General features: G+C 45.3%; 1 long non-coding RNA gene across 1 annotated transcript; it reads left to right on the top strand.

Moving 5' to 3' along the window:
• The first annotated feature begins 816 nt into the window (after positions 1-816).
• Positions 817-11,339, top strand: LOC107118278. The gene is made up of 3 exons (XR_001482759.1): positions 817-936; positions 5,777-5,896; positions 11,079-11,339. It is a non-coding gene; the product is annotated as an uncharacterized LOC107118278 (long non-coding RNA).
• The last annotated feature ends 1,281 nt before the right edge of the window (positions 11,340-12,620 follow it).

Genomic DNA, 12,620 nt, shown 5'->3' with positions numbered 1-12,620 from the left:
AGGGAAATAAGAGCCAACTGCCTTCAGCTACCCCGGGGGCTGACTGACCAGGGCAAGTCACGTGTCCTATGTTGTCTGGGTTGGGTCTAAGAGAGAAGCAGGGACACTACGAGGGGCACTGTCTTCACCTGAGAGACCCATGATGGCCCCTGGGAGGACTGGCAGGTTAAGAAGGTACTTCTGTTTGCTGTCAAATTGCTGCCTGATGATGCTGTGCTATGGTTTGACCATTTTTCCTTGTGAAAAAAGAAGATGCCCTGCAGGCCTCACTGATCAGGGTTATTTTGAAGGAAACTTTCAAAGTGGGATGCAGTTCTGAGGGGGGCTCTGGCCAGCCCAAAGGTGTTCAAAGCATTATGTACACCAATCCTGTCTAAGCAAATATTCATATATTCTGGTAACTGAAATGTAGAAATGAAGTCAACATGATGTTTTTTTGTTTTTGTTTTTTAAACGTTTACATGAAGTACCATGTTCTGGTACTTTCTTGGAACATGGCAGCAGTCCAACTGGCTCACAAAGCACTTCTTCTCAGAAGCCAACACACTCTGATAAAACCGGTCTGCAGACATTTGCACAATTTTTTTTCTATTTTGTTTTGTATATATATCATTGTCACTACTGTCCTCTGATTTCTGTAAATTTATGACAAAACTTAAAAACATAACAATTAAAAAAGCATTTGTGCAACTGGGTATATTGCACCACAAAATGGGATTAACACAACTTCATCCTTCTCCCCATTGGCTACTCCTCGGATCCCAGAGAGAATAAATAACAAGTGTACACCTGCCTAGATGTACCTGACGACTCTCAGAGTGGTGTGGATTCAGGCAGCCTCGTTCAGTCTTATTCGACTCAGCAACATCAAAAATTGAAACAGAATGAAAATTATTCTTCTCCTTGGAGTCTCCAGTCTGTTCCTCTTCACCGTTGGTGAGTTGAAAATCAGCTTCTGTTCTTGCTGACTCCCTGCAGGGCTGGGAGGCAGAAAGAAATCCCCTCTTCATGCTAAAGAAGCATGAACAGCCCATCAAATAAGTTTGCAGAATCAGCATGACTATCAGATGGCCATCTAGCCTCTGTTTAAAAACCTACAAGGAAGGAGAGCCCACCACCTCCTGAGGAATTCTTTTGATTTAATTTCAACCTGTTAGTTCTGGTCTGACCTTCTGAGGCAACAGAAAACAACTCGCACCATCCTCTATATGACAGCCCTTCAAATACTTGAAGATGGTTATCATATCACCTCTCAGTGGTCTCCTCTCCAGGCTAAACATACCCAGTTCCTTCAACCTTTCCTCATAGGACTTGGTCTCCAGACCCCTCACCATATTCATTGCCCTCCTCTGGATATGTTCCAGCTTGTCAATCCTTCTTAAATTGTGGTGCCTAAAACTGAACACAATATTCTAGGTGAGGTCTATTTAACCAGAGCATCGTAAAGTGATACCATCACTTGAAAATGCTTTCCAGAAGCACCTTGTTCTCCAAGCACTGAATAAAACTGAGTATAGAAAGTTTTTGCCATTATATTAAATGACCTTTGAATTGTGCTTCAGGTTCCAGAGACAGATATGGTCAATTTTCCATAGGGGATGAATATATTGGCATGCTTTCCAGGGTGGGTGTAACTGACATGAGCTCACTATTTGATGGTACCTTGTTCCTTCCCCCATCTGACTGTTCTTTTGAGATCAAATGGGTGGCTTTGTAGTTTGGGGGTCTTTCCCCCCTTGGTTTCTGTGAAGCTGACAAATATTGGGAGATGAGAGGGGCTTTGAAAGTCCAATAGATGTATACCACTGTAGTGTGAGATTCAGGAAAAGTGCACCATTGCAAAACAGAAACAACCATTTAAAGGTGATAGAAAGAACTCCTTCAAACCTACGTATTATTTTGAAAAAATGCATATTTAAAAGATTTAAAGATTGTTGTATATCTTGAAACTAATTTTAATTGGGGGGGGGTTTACAGCTGCAGCACATATACAGACACTGTGGGTGGAGGAACTGCAATATTCAGTATGATTATATGTTCTCTCATTCCCTTTGGTGTGGCTAACAATCAGGAGCCAGATGTAATACCCCCACAGAGTATTTCTGTGGCAGAGTATATATTTTGAAATGCCCCCACAATACCTTACATGGCTAGCTACAATACAGATTCCTTCATATAGTGTATATGTGGTATTAAATTGGGACCACTGAAGAAGACCTTTGTGGCAGAAACATCTCTCATCCGGTTTTATTGGTTTATTAGTTCCAATCAGTGCCACTAAGAGTTTACTGCATTGTAGGTAATGTGTACTGCACAGTGTGTGACTTGTATGGCCTAAAGGATTATTTTGTTTTTAATGAACTACAAGTGGAGACCCGCAAGAAACTTGCTAGATGATTATCCCATTCCTCACACCTTTGCTTCCTCCCCTCTCCCCCTACCTCACTCACACTATTTCTCCCCTCTGCCCCCCTTTTCTTACTTTCTATTTCTCCTCCATGCATGTGACTTCCTCTCTCTTTCTGACCTGTCACCATTCTCTTTGTTTTTTCTGCCTCCTCACCCCATCACTCTCTCTTTCTGCCCCCATCACTCTTCCAACCTCCTGCCTGATTCCTTCCCCACCCTGCATAGCAGCAACAGCAGCAGTGGTGGCGGTACTCCCAGCCACCCACCTGCTTCCTCTTCCCTCACAGCAGCAGTGGCAGCACTCTGGGAATCACAGTGGATCTCCCAGCTACAGAGATCAATTCACCTTATGGCTGCCAGCTCCAGGTTGGGAAATTCCTGGAGATTTGGGGGTGGAACCATGGGACAGTGAGGCTTGGGGAGGCAAGCAGCCTCAGCAGGGTATAATGTCATATACTCAACCCTCCAAAGCAGCCATTTTATCCAGGGTAATTTATCTCTTTCACCTGGACAACTATCTCTTTCACCTGGACAACAGTTGTAATTCTGGGTGACCTCCAGCCCTCGCCTGGAGACTGGCAATGGTAGTTCTCATGGAGGAAATGGCTGGTTTGAAGGGTGGACTCTATGGCATCACACCAGTCTGAAGTTCCTCCCCTTCTCAAATCCCACCCTCTCCAGGCTCCACCCCTCAAATGCCCAAGAATTTCCCAACCCGGAGTTCGCAACCCTATTTCCTTCCCACCCAAGAGCCAACCTACCTTGATCTGCCTCTCTGTCTTCAGCTTTCCCTCTCCACTCCCCAGTCCCACAGCCTCTACCTAGGAAAATTACAGTCTTTCTCCACAGTGGGGACCAAAGCAGCTTACATTATTCTCTCCTCCTTTTTATCTGCACAACAACCCTGTGAGGTTGGTTAGGCTGAAAGTATGTGACTGGTCCAAAATCACCCAGTCAGCTTCCACCACAAGATGGGGATCTGAACCTGGGTCTTGCAGACCCTACTTTGAAGCACTAACTGCTGCACCTCACTGGCTTTCATAGGGTGGCTGCTGATGAACAGTAGCAAGCAGCCGGGCCTAGCTGAGTCATGCAAATCAAGGGGACTGACAACCCTAGACTGCTGCCAGGCCTAAAGTTGCCAACTTCCATGTGGGACCTGGAAACCCCCCAGAATTACAACTGGACTCTAGACAGCAGAGTTCTGTCTCCCTGGAGAAAATGGCTGCTTTGGAGGGTGGACTCTGTGGCATTATACCCAGCTGAGGCCTCTCCCTTCCCCAAACACATCCCTCCTTAGAGTCCACAAAAAAATCTAGGAATTCCCCAGCCTGGCATTGGCAACCCTTGTCAGGCCTGGCCAAAGGCTCCCTCCCTCAAAGGCCAAATAGGCCTGGAAAGGGCCCTTTCCCCTCCCTTTTACTGACAGAGTCAGTTAGAAGTCTCCCCCCATCGAACATTCTAATCTCTTACCGTTGATGTCTGAAGTATTGGGGTGAATTCAAAATACAAAATACAAAAAGACCCCTCTAACCTGCACTCTTCTACCTTGATCTGCCTCTCTGTCTTCAGCTTTCCCTCTCCACTCCCCAGTCCCACAGCCTCTACCTAGGAAAATTACAGTCTTTCTCCACAGTGGGGACCAAAGCAGCTTACATTATTCTCGCCTCCTTTTTATCTGCACAACAACCCTGTGAGGTTGGTTAGGCTGAAAGTATGTGACTGGTCCAAAATCACCCAGTCAGCTTCCACCACAAGATGGGGATCTGAACCTGGGTCTTGCAGACCCTACTTTGAAGCACTAACTGCTGCACCTCACTGGCTTTCATAGGGTGGCTGCTGATGAACAGTAGCAAGCAGCCGGGCCTAGCTGAGTCATGCAAATCAAGGGGACTGACAACCCTAGACTGCTGCCAGGCCTAAAGTTGCCAACTTCCATGTGGGACCTGGAAACCCCCCAGAATTACAACTGGACTCTAGACAGCAGAGTTCTGTCTCCCTGGAGAAAATGGCTGCTTTGGAGGGTGGACTCTGTGGCATTATACCCAGCTGAGGCCTCTCCCTTCCCCAAACACATCCCTCCTTAGAGTCCACAAAAAAATCTAGGAATTCCCCAGCCTGGCATTGGCAACCCTTGTCAGGCCTGGCCAAAGGCTCCCTCCCTCAAAGGCCAAATAGGCCTGGAAAGGGCCCTTTCCCCTCCCTTTTACTGACAGAGTCAGTTAGAAGCCTCCCCCCATCAAACATTCTAATCTCTTACCGTTGATGTCTGAAGTATTAGGGTGAATTCAAAATACAAAATACAAAAAGACCCCTCCAACCTGCACTCTTCTGGACCTCCTTTCCTTCCTTTTTGTACCATTGTCATTTACACATGGTTTCATATCAGCACTATAAAGCTTTTTCCATATATTTAGAGTACTGATTTTGTATAGCGTCAGCATACAGCTTGTTTTTCCCCGTGTATATGCATTTGCCTTTGACATCACAGAGTGTTTGATTTCAAGGTTGTTTTACATTAAGCTTTACCTAGCATGCAATACCGGAGGAGATCCAACCATTTCCCTAGTAGCTGTCTCTCAGCCTCAGGAACCTTCCAAAAGATAAAGCCACTTATATTGGAGGAGGCTCCTTAGACTGGAGGAAGGCTTTAAACTTATCCCAAGAGGAACAGTGGGATGTAAATATTTTAACAATCATCTTATGGATATCAATAAACTTTGCTTAGTTGAGTGGTAGGAGAGGGGTAGGATCCAACCCACTATTTCCTATTTTATAAAATGGAAAGGTCAGCTTGATGTGAAATTTGATACTTGATCATTGACAAGGAAGAGCAGTGAAATTCTAACCGCATGTAAGAGTTGCCGACTCAACAGATTTCTTATTTGATGCCAACTACACTAGAAATGAACAAAAGCATGATGGAGTGAGCTCCCGTCTCTAGTTCCAGCTCCTGCCAACCTAGCAGTTTGAAAGCAAGAAATTGCAAGTAGATAAATAGGTATCACTTCGGTGGGAAGGTAACAGCATTCCGTGCGCCTTGATATTTAGTCATGCCGGCCACATGACCACGGAAACGTCTTCGGACAGCGCTGGCTCTTCGGCTTTGAAACGGAGATGAGCACCGCAACCCTAGAGTCGGATTCGACTGGCTTTCGAGCAAGGGAACCTTTACCTTTACTTTACACTAGAAACATTTGGCAAAGACTCAACATATCTAAATTATTCTTATCAATTTTTGACAAAGGAAATATTAGGTGAGAAAATAGAATGTCAAATTGTATATTTGTATTGGGAAAGAATGGAGGTTAATAAATTTGAAATATCAGGAAATATTCTTTTCAATGATATCTTTCCCTCCCCCCAGCCCAAGAACTCCTCTGTAATAATTGCCAATCTGCATATATTGAGAACTGTCGTACCATGAACACATGCATATCCAAGATGGGGAGATGTTTCAAAAGAACAATCTACAAAGCTCCTGCAGGTATGCTCAATGAACACAAAATCTTGGAGCTGCAAGTGGACTAGATCCTTTTCTTTCCCCACTCCTTCCAGGTACTGGGAGGCGACATGGGGCTGGTGGTCTGGGATCTGGCCTTACAATAGAGAGGGGCAGCTGACTGCGTCTGGTGAGTTCACAACCTCTTTTTGAGCTGAGACTTCAGGAGCAGACCCTTGAGGACTCAGAGCACAGGAGCTCAGGGTTTGGGGAACATTTTGTGATGCTCGGCAAATCCTGAGTACTATAACCCCCCTCCCCCGATACCTCATCATGGTTTCATTCTTAGAAGAATTTCTTCTTGAGCTTCAGTCCAGCTAAGGAGAAGTCTGGACACATACATACCGATTTCTAGACACATTTCCTCATGGCGCTAACCTCCTCATACCATGAGACCCGGATCCTCCCTGGGCTAAGTTCCATCAGTTCCCGCAATATCTGGGCTGGCAGTTACAAGGAGGTCAAATAAAGGGGGGGGGTTATCTTGGAAGATAAGTGAACTGACCAGCGATTGGGCTGGAAGCTAGGATATCGGACATGAGAGTGAATGTGGGAGGCAAGTTGGGGTTTCCCCAAGCCTAACATATAACTGAAAAAGCCTGCTTGTGGTGGCTTGAGCCTGCCCAGAGTGCCCCCAAACATTTCCAAAATGCCAGGAGTGACAACAATCATTCTCCCTAAATTTATTTTCTATATCTAAATGTATATATTTCATATTAATTGTTGTGTAAAATTAATATTAATCGTTCTCTTGTATTGTATGTGTGTGTTTGACAGTGTGGTGAGCAGGGCATGTGGGAGTTATGTGGCTCTTCCAGTTGATAACGACTGCCAGTGAGGCTCTTTGGGAGTTGTGTAGTAAGCAGCCCTGATTTAAAGGCTGTGGGGAGTGAGATGGTTAGCAGTTGTTGGTCTCTTTACCAGCTCTGGGAACATCACTGCGTATCCCTCCTCCGTATCCTCCGGCAATCGCTTATTCAAGGACCAAACCACCTGCTAATGTAAACCACGCCCCAAGCTTTGGGGTCCTTGGACTGGTGTGGCCTAAGCCAGTTAGTCACACCAACAGGGAGGAGGCAGAGTAGCAAGAGGAAAGAAAGCTTTATTAGTAAAGGGAACCCATTCAGCTCAGTGTCAAGCCAAAGAGCTCAAGTTAGTAACCTCGGGTTACATCTTTTATACCTTCTGGTGATCCTTCCATCATGACATGTCAAGACCTCCCCTTATGACATCAACCAGGCATGCTCAGTTCAGTTTGCACTGTCTGAAATCTGGAGCATGCCTATTTACAATCTCTTTGTTCTCCTTACACATGCAGACAATGACCATACCCATCAGCACTTTTAAACAATGTTGTTTTGCACTTGCCGGTGATAAAGTGTTTCAAACCAATGTTTCAAAGTTTTGTTCCCAGACATTTAGATATCATTCAGTGAACAAAGCATTGCTATGAGTGCTACATAAACAGACAGTCTTGAGACATATACCCTTTGAAGATCCCCCTCCCTATAGAATGTGCCAGCCATCTATATCTGAGGACAAAAAAGAATTACTTTTTCAAAACAAAGGCCTTCTCATTAGAGAGTCTAACACAAGGGATACATGTTGTGAACTTCAGAAGAAACATGAGTTCTCATGTGGGCTATAGTGCTTGCCATTTGCCCCTCCTGTAGGAATGGCAGCAGGCTTTCTTTCCTGGCATCTATTGCTTTGGTTATGCGCTTTTCCCAAACCAAACCAAACCAAATGCAATTAATTGATATGCTTACTCTAATCAATTTCAGCATATTGGGGCATTTAGAGACATTTTAGAACATATAGAGGCTTGCATGATTTATTAAAGGCTTAATTTCAAAGTCTGCATAAGGTTTTATGAAAAGCCATTCTTCTTTGCACTGTCCCCCCTCCCATCTGCCATATTTTGAGGCTTTAGAATGTTACATTGGCACTCAAAGACTTCTTACGGAGACCCACGTTGCAACATTTCTCTTGCTTCTCATCATCTTAGACAAGAAAGGGCTTTTGCATTTCTTGCTGAATGCAGGTGTCTTATCAACAATTATTTATAGCCTAGAAGTTTCAATTGAAACATTGGTTGACCCTATCTGGCGCCCTTCTGGAGTTCTCAAAGGTGCCTGACTCTGCACGTAAGCCAATTATTTCATAGCCCCGGCTTTTCTAGGGCTGCTTTAAGCCTCTTTATGATTTAAAAACTTATTTTAAAAACCATGGCTTAATATCAAAGTTTTTAGAAGCTCGAGGCTTCTTTTAAAAGGACCATTATTTGTCTGCCTCCCCAAGCTCCCGCCACCCTTTGGAATCTTCCCTCTATTATAGCTTAAAACTAAAAAATGTTTTCAGCCTCTCATAATGCCCAAATGCAACATTTCCAGAACAAAAGGGTTCTTGTGAAAGATTATGGTTCTGTTCTCTGTAAACAGGTGCATTATCTGTAATTCTTCCCATAAACTGAAGTTAACTTGCAACATTTAAAACTGTGCCTGCCAATTCAATTCTGATGGTGGCTTGCTTTAAACATTAAGCTACTGTCTTCTTTGAACTAAAGTAATCCTTTTGAAAAGTCTTAGTCACTGTACTTTACTTTAAAGAAATCATATTAAATGCTGCACCTATATAAAATGAATATGGCACTAATCACTTATTTGAATAAACTAAGTGGAGGGCCAGACCTGTAGATCTGAGGGGTAGAGCCTGGGGAGGGCAGGGCTTGGGGTGCAGAGGGACTTCAGAAGGGTATACTGCCATAGAGTCCCCACAGGGAGATTGGCAACTCCAGTGACCGTTTAAGGGAAGATTGGGATATGTATTTTACCTCAAGAGACATTCAATGACTCGCAACAACAAACACTTTAGAATGTTAGAGGCAAAGGTCAATCAGGCTGCATATGCAAATTACCTCTGTGTTCTGACTGGCTTTAGTCATGCCGGCCACATGACCACGGAAACGTCTTCGGACAGCGCTGGCTCTTCGGCTTTGAAACGGAGATGAGCACCGCAACCCTAGAGTCGGATTCGACTGGCTTTCAAGCAAGGGAACCTTTACCCTTTTACCTCTGACTGGCTATTGGGGGGAGAGGAACAGCAAACTGTTTAGAATATTGGAGGTGAGACTCAGACAACGCAGCCAGTGGATAGGGACAGCTTCTGAGTGACAGATCAGAGAGCGAACTGATTTGGGAGCATGTGGAATGTTCAGGAGAGTCCATTACCAAAACAGATCTATACATAAGGATGCCTTCAAGCATTTTGATTATATGTTGCCTTATTAAACACATTGGTTATAAACATTGCAGGTTAGCCTCATGTTTAGATATTGTTAAGTTCACTTACATTATGAAGGTTTATAAAATATAGTGTTTAAAACTATAGCATTTAAAAATCCCTTTGCAATACCTCCTGCAAGATTTAAAGGGCCCATCAGCTGATCAGCGGGGAGCACATGGCCACTAATCAGCTGTAGGGCCCTTTAAGTCTTGCAGGAGACAGTTCAAAACAGGAGCCATTTTTCTCCTGTGAGAAACGCTGCTTCAGACTTTATTTGAAACATTGTAGCAGATAAAACTTTCACAACAACCTATCCATTTCTCAGTGTTATCTGTTGGCGCATTCCTTCAAGATTGCTAATTCTCTTGCAAAGGAAAAAAATCGTGTCTGTTTTGAAACACAGTGGTTTCTGATCATGGAGGCCTATGAACCATTGATCTTTAGCAATAATATATTCAGGCCTCTGGGCCTGGCCTACACTAACCACAGGTCTAACTGGGAAATAGCATTGTTCATTCTCCCAGAACAAGGGGCAAATGCCACATTGGGAATGACACTCAGAAGAGCCACAGATGGCACCCAAGCCACTAAGTATCACTGCTTTACACTTTAAAACAAAAGGAATGAACGAACAAGGCAGCCCAGAGTCTCATTGTCAGCAGCTTTGGGGATGCATTGCAGGACTTCCCGTCACCACCACCAGCCTCTATGAGCATTGTAAATGGCAGAAATTTGGATACCAAAAAAAACACTGCAAATCAGAATACCAAATCAATAAAGGCATCCTAAAACCCAGGATAACTAAGCAGCGGCAGCAGCGGGGGGGGGAGTCTTTACTGACATGACCCATCTTGAGCTGCCTGAACAGATACAAAGACAGCATGGGGTCAGGGGTCGTTTCATAGAAAAAGAGCTAGGGGAACTCATTAGCATAACTCATTAGCATATGCCACACCCCCTGACTTCAGGGGCCCAGCGGTGGACCTGCAAGGCCGGTGGGAGTTCGAGGAAGCCCTGCCAAGGCCCTCCCTGGCCCCAGGCAGGCAGGGGTGGGGAGAGGTGGGGAGGAAGCAACTTACCCTCCCTCTTCTCCTGCCTCCTCCTGGCTGAATGAGGGCTGGAAGCGGGGTGGCCGGAAGCAGGGGGCGGGGCTTCGTCATGTGCCCCGCCCCCGCACCTCACCCGGGGGAACTGCGATCCCCCGCGATCCCCCCTGAATCGACCTCTGCATGGGGTATAATAGAACCTTACATTTTCCTGCAGTGCTGCCAGCGTGTCGCTGTCTAGCATGATGGCACAGCAGAGAGAGGGGAGCAGCTCCCTCTTTGAGGAAGTGCTCTGAAGACACAGGCTGATTCTGCATTGGCTTTTCCCTCCCTTGTTTTACAAAACCAACATTGGAACAGAAATTCCCCTCTGCATTGCATGCTGCTGTCACTTCTGTTGGTCATCGGATTTTACAGTAGCCTCCACACCCCATGCCACTTTTGAGTTCTTTGATCCTCAGATTTTATGGTACCTTCTGCATAGGTTTATGGCCATTTTAGGGGCATTCAGGGGTGACTTTGCAGTCAGTATGGCGTTGCCCCGAGGTATTTGAATGTGGTTTTGAGCTGCACTTTTTCTTCCCAGTTGAGAAAATGTGGAGCGAATGCTAGATGCAGAATCCCCCACAGACAATTAGGATGCGAGTGCTGGGTAGTTTCCGGGAAATAAAGGCCACCAAAGTTGGTACTTCAAGTAAATCAAAACCATGATTAGGATGTGCAATTTACTCAGTAGTTGCTCATTTTTGCCCCCAGCTCCTATTCTTTTGAGCTGCTCTGTGACATTATTACCACCCATAGTCAGGCTCACAATATTGTCTTTTTCCCCCTCACAGGTAAAAACCTTATTGAAGTGACTAATGGATGTGTCACTAAGTATAATGACCATGAATGTAACACACTTTACATGATTCCTAAGATCAATCAGATTCAGATTTTCACTTGTTGCCACACTGCGAGATGCAATGGACGAGACCCTTCTCCTTTCCCTCCTGCTAACTGTACCCGGCCTTCCAGAGGGGTTTGAGATGGCAGAAGATACTGAAGTTCTGGGCTTCTTTCATACTCTTTGAGCAGGCATGTGATTTAGGAGGCTGGAGCTGATCTTCTCATGTATTCATGTAATTTTGTCATGTCTTACTATCTTGATAAGGTGGGAGATGAAAGATAAATTGTGCACCCCGTTCTACATGGTGTCTTTTCCTTTATTTATTTCTGTATAATATTAAAATTTGTGGATGCTGTGAGAAATTAATGGGAGGCTAAAGCATAAGAAAATCCCCCCCCCATGCTGACCTAGAACTTCCCCTTCAGGTTGAAATAAGTCTTCATGGGCTCAAGCAGAGAGGTTGCTACCCTCCAGGTGGGGCCTGGAGATCTGCTGCTTTTACAGCTGATCTCCAGCTGACAGAGATCAGCTCCCCTGGAGAAAATAGCTGCTTTGAAGGGTGGGCTCTGTGGCATTGTACCTGGCTGAGGCCCTTAACTTGGGCAAGTGGTGGATACAGCAATATTGACCAGCCGGCTGAAATTTTCACTTAAGATCGCCAGGTCTTACCTGGCTGCTGGCGGGGGGGGGGGGAGAGATATCTTCAGTGCACACATGAAGCACATCCACCACAATGACATTACCCGGAAGTGACGTCATTGCACAGGGCACGTTGTGCCTCTATCGTTTGAGGAAAAACCATAGAGTTTTCCCTCTAACAGTAGAACGTCCCCCGCAAAATGCCCTGCATGATGATATCACCTCCGGGTGACGTCATCATGCTGAACTCATTGGTGCGTCCGCAGCACTTTGGGTTCAGGGTTCCTCCCGACAGCTGGATCCAAGCCAGTGGATTGGGGGCTCTTAAAGTGGGGAAACCCCTGCCCCCAGCGGGGGAATGACAAGCCTATTTACATTGAATATTAGAAGAAAAAGTTTAAGAAGAAGAGATTGGATTTATACCCCACCCTTCACTACCCAAAGGTGTCTCAGAGCGGCTTACAAACTCCTTTCCCTTCCCCTCCCCACAACAGACACCCTGTGAGGTAGGTGAGGCTGAGAAAGCTCTTGACAGAAACTGCTCTTTTTCAAGTACAGCTCTTATCAGAGCTACGGCTTGCCCAAGGTCATCCAGCCAGGTGCAAGTGGAGGAGTCAGGGAATCAAACCCGGTTCTCCCAGATTAGAGTCCACACACTTAACCACTACACCAAACTGGCTCTTAAGCAGAACTTTTTTTGTAGAGAAAGCCCAGCAGGAACTCATTAGCATAATAGGCCACACCCAATGACAGAAACTCATTAGCATATTAGGCCACATCCATGACAGCACAGCTCATTAGCATATTAGGCCACACCCCATGCCTTCCTTTGGCTAGCCCTGGCAAGCCA

Source organism: Gekko japonicus, unplaced genomic scaffold, assembly GCF_001447785.1.
Source record: "Gekko japonicus isolate JY-2015 unplaced genomic scaffold, Gekko_japonicus_V1.1 scaffold753, whole genome shotgun sequence".
Classification (NCBI taxonomy): Eukaryota; Metazoa; Chordata; class Lepidosauria; order Squamata; family Gekkonidae; genus Gekko; species Gekko japonicus.
The sequence above is the reverse complement of the archived record's forward strand: the minus strand, read 5'-3'. Positions and strand labels throughout refer to the sequence as shown.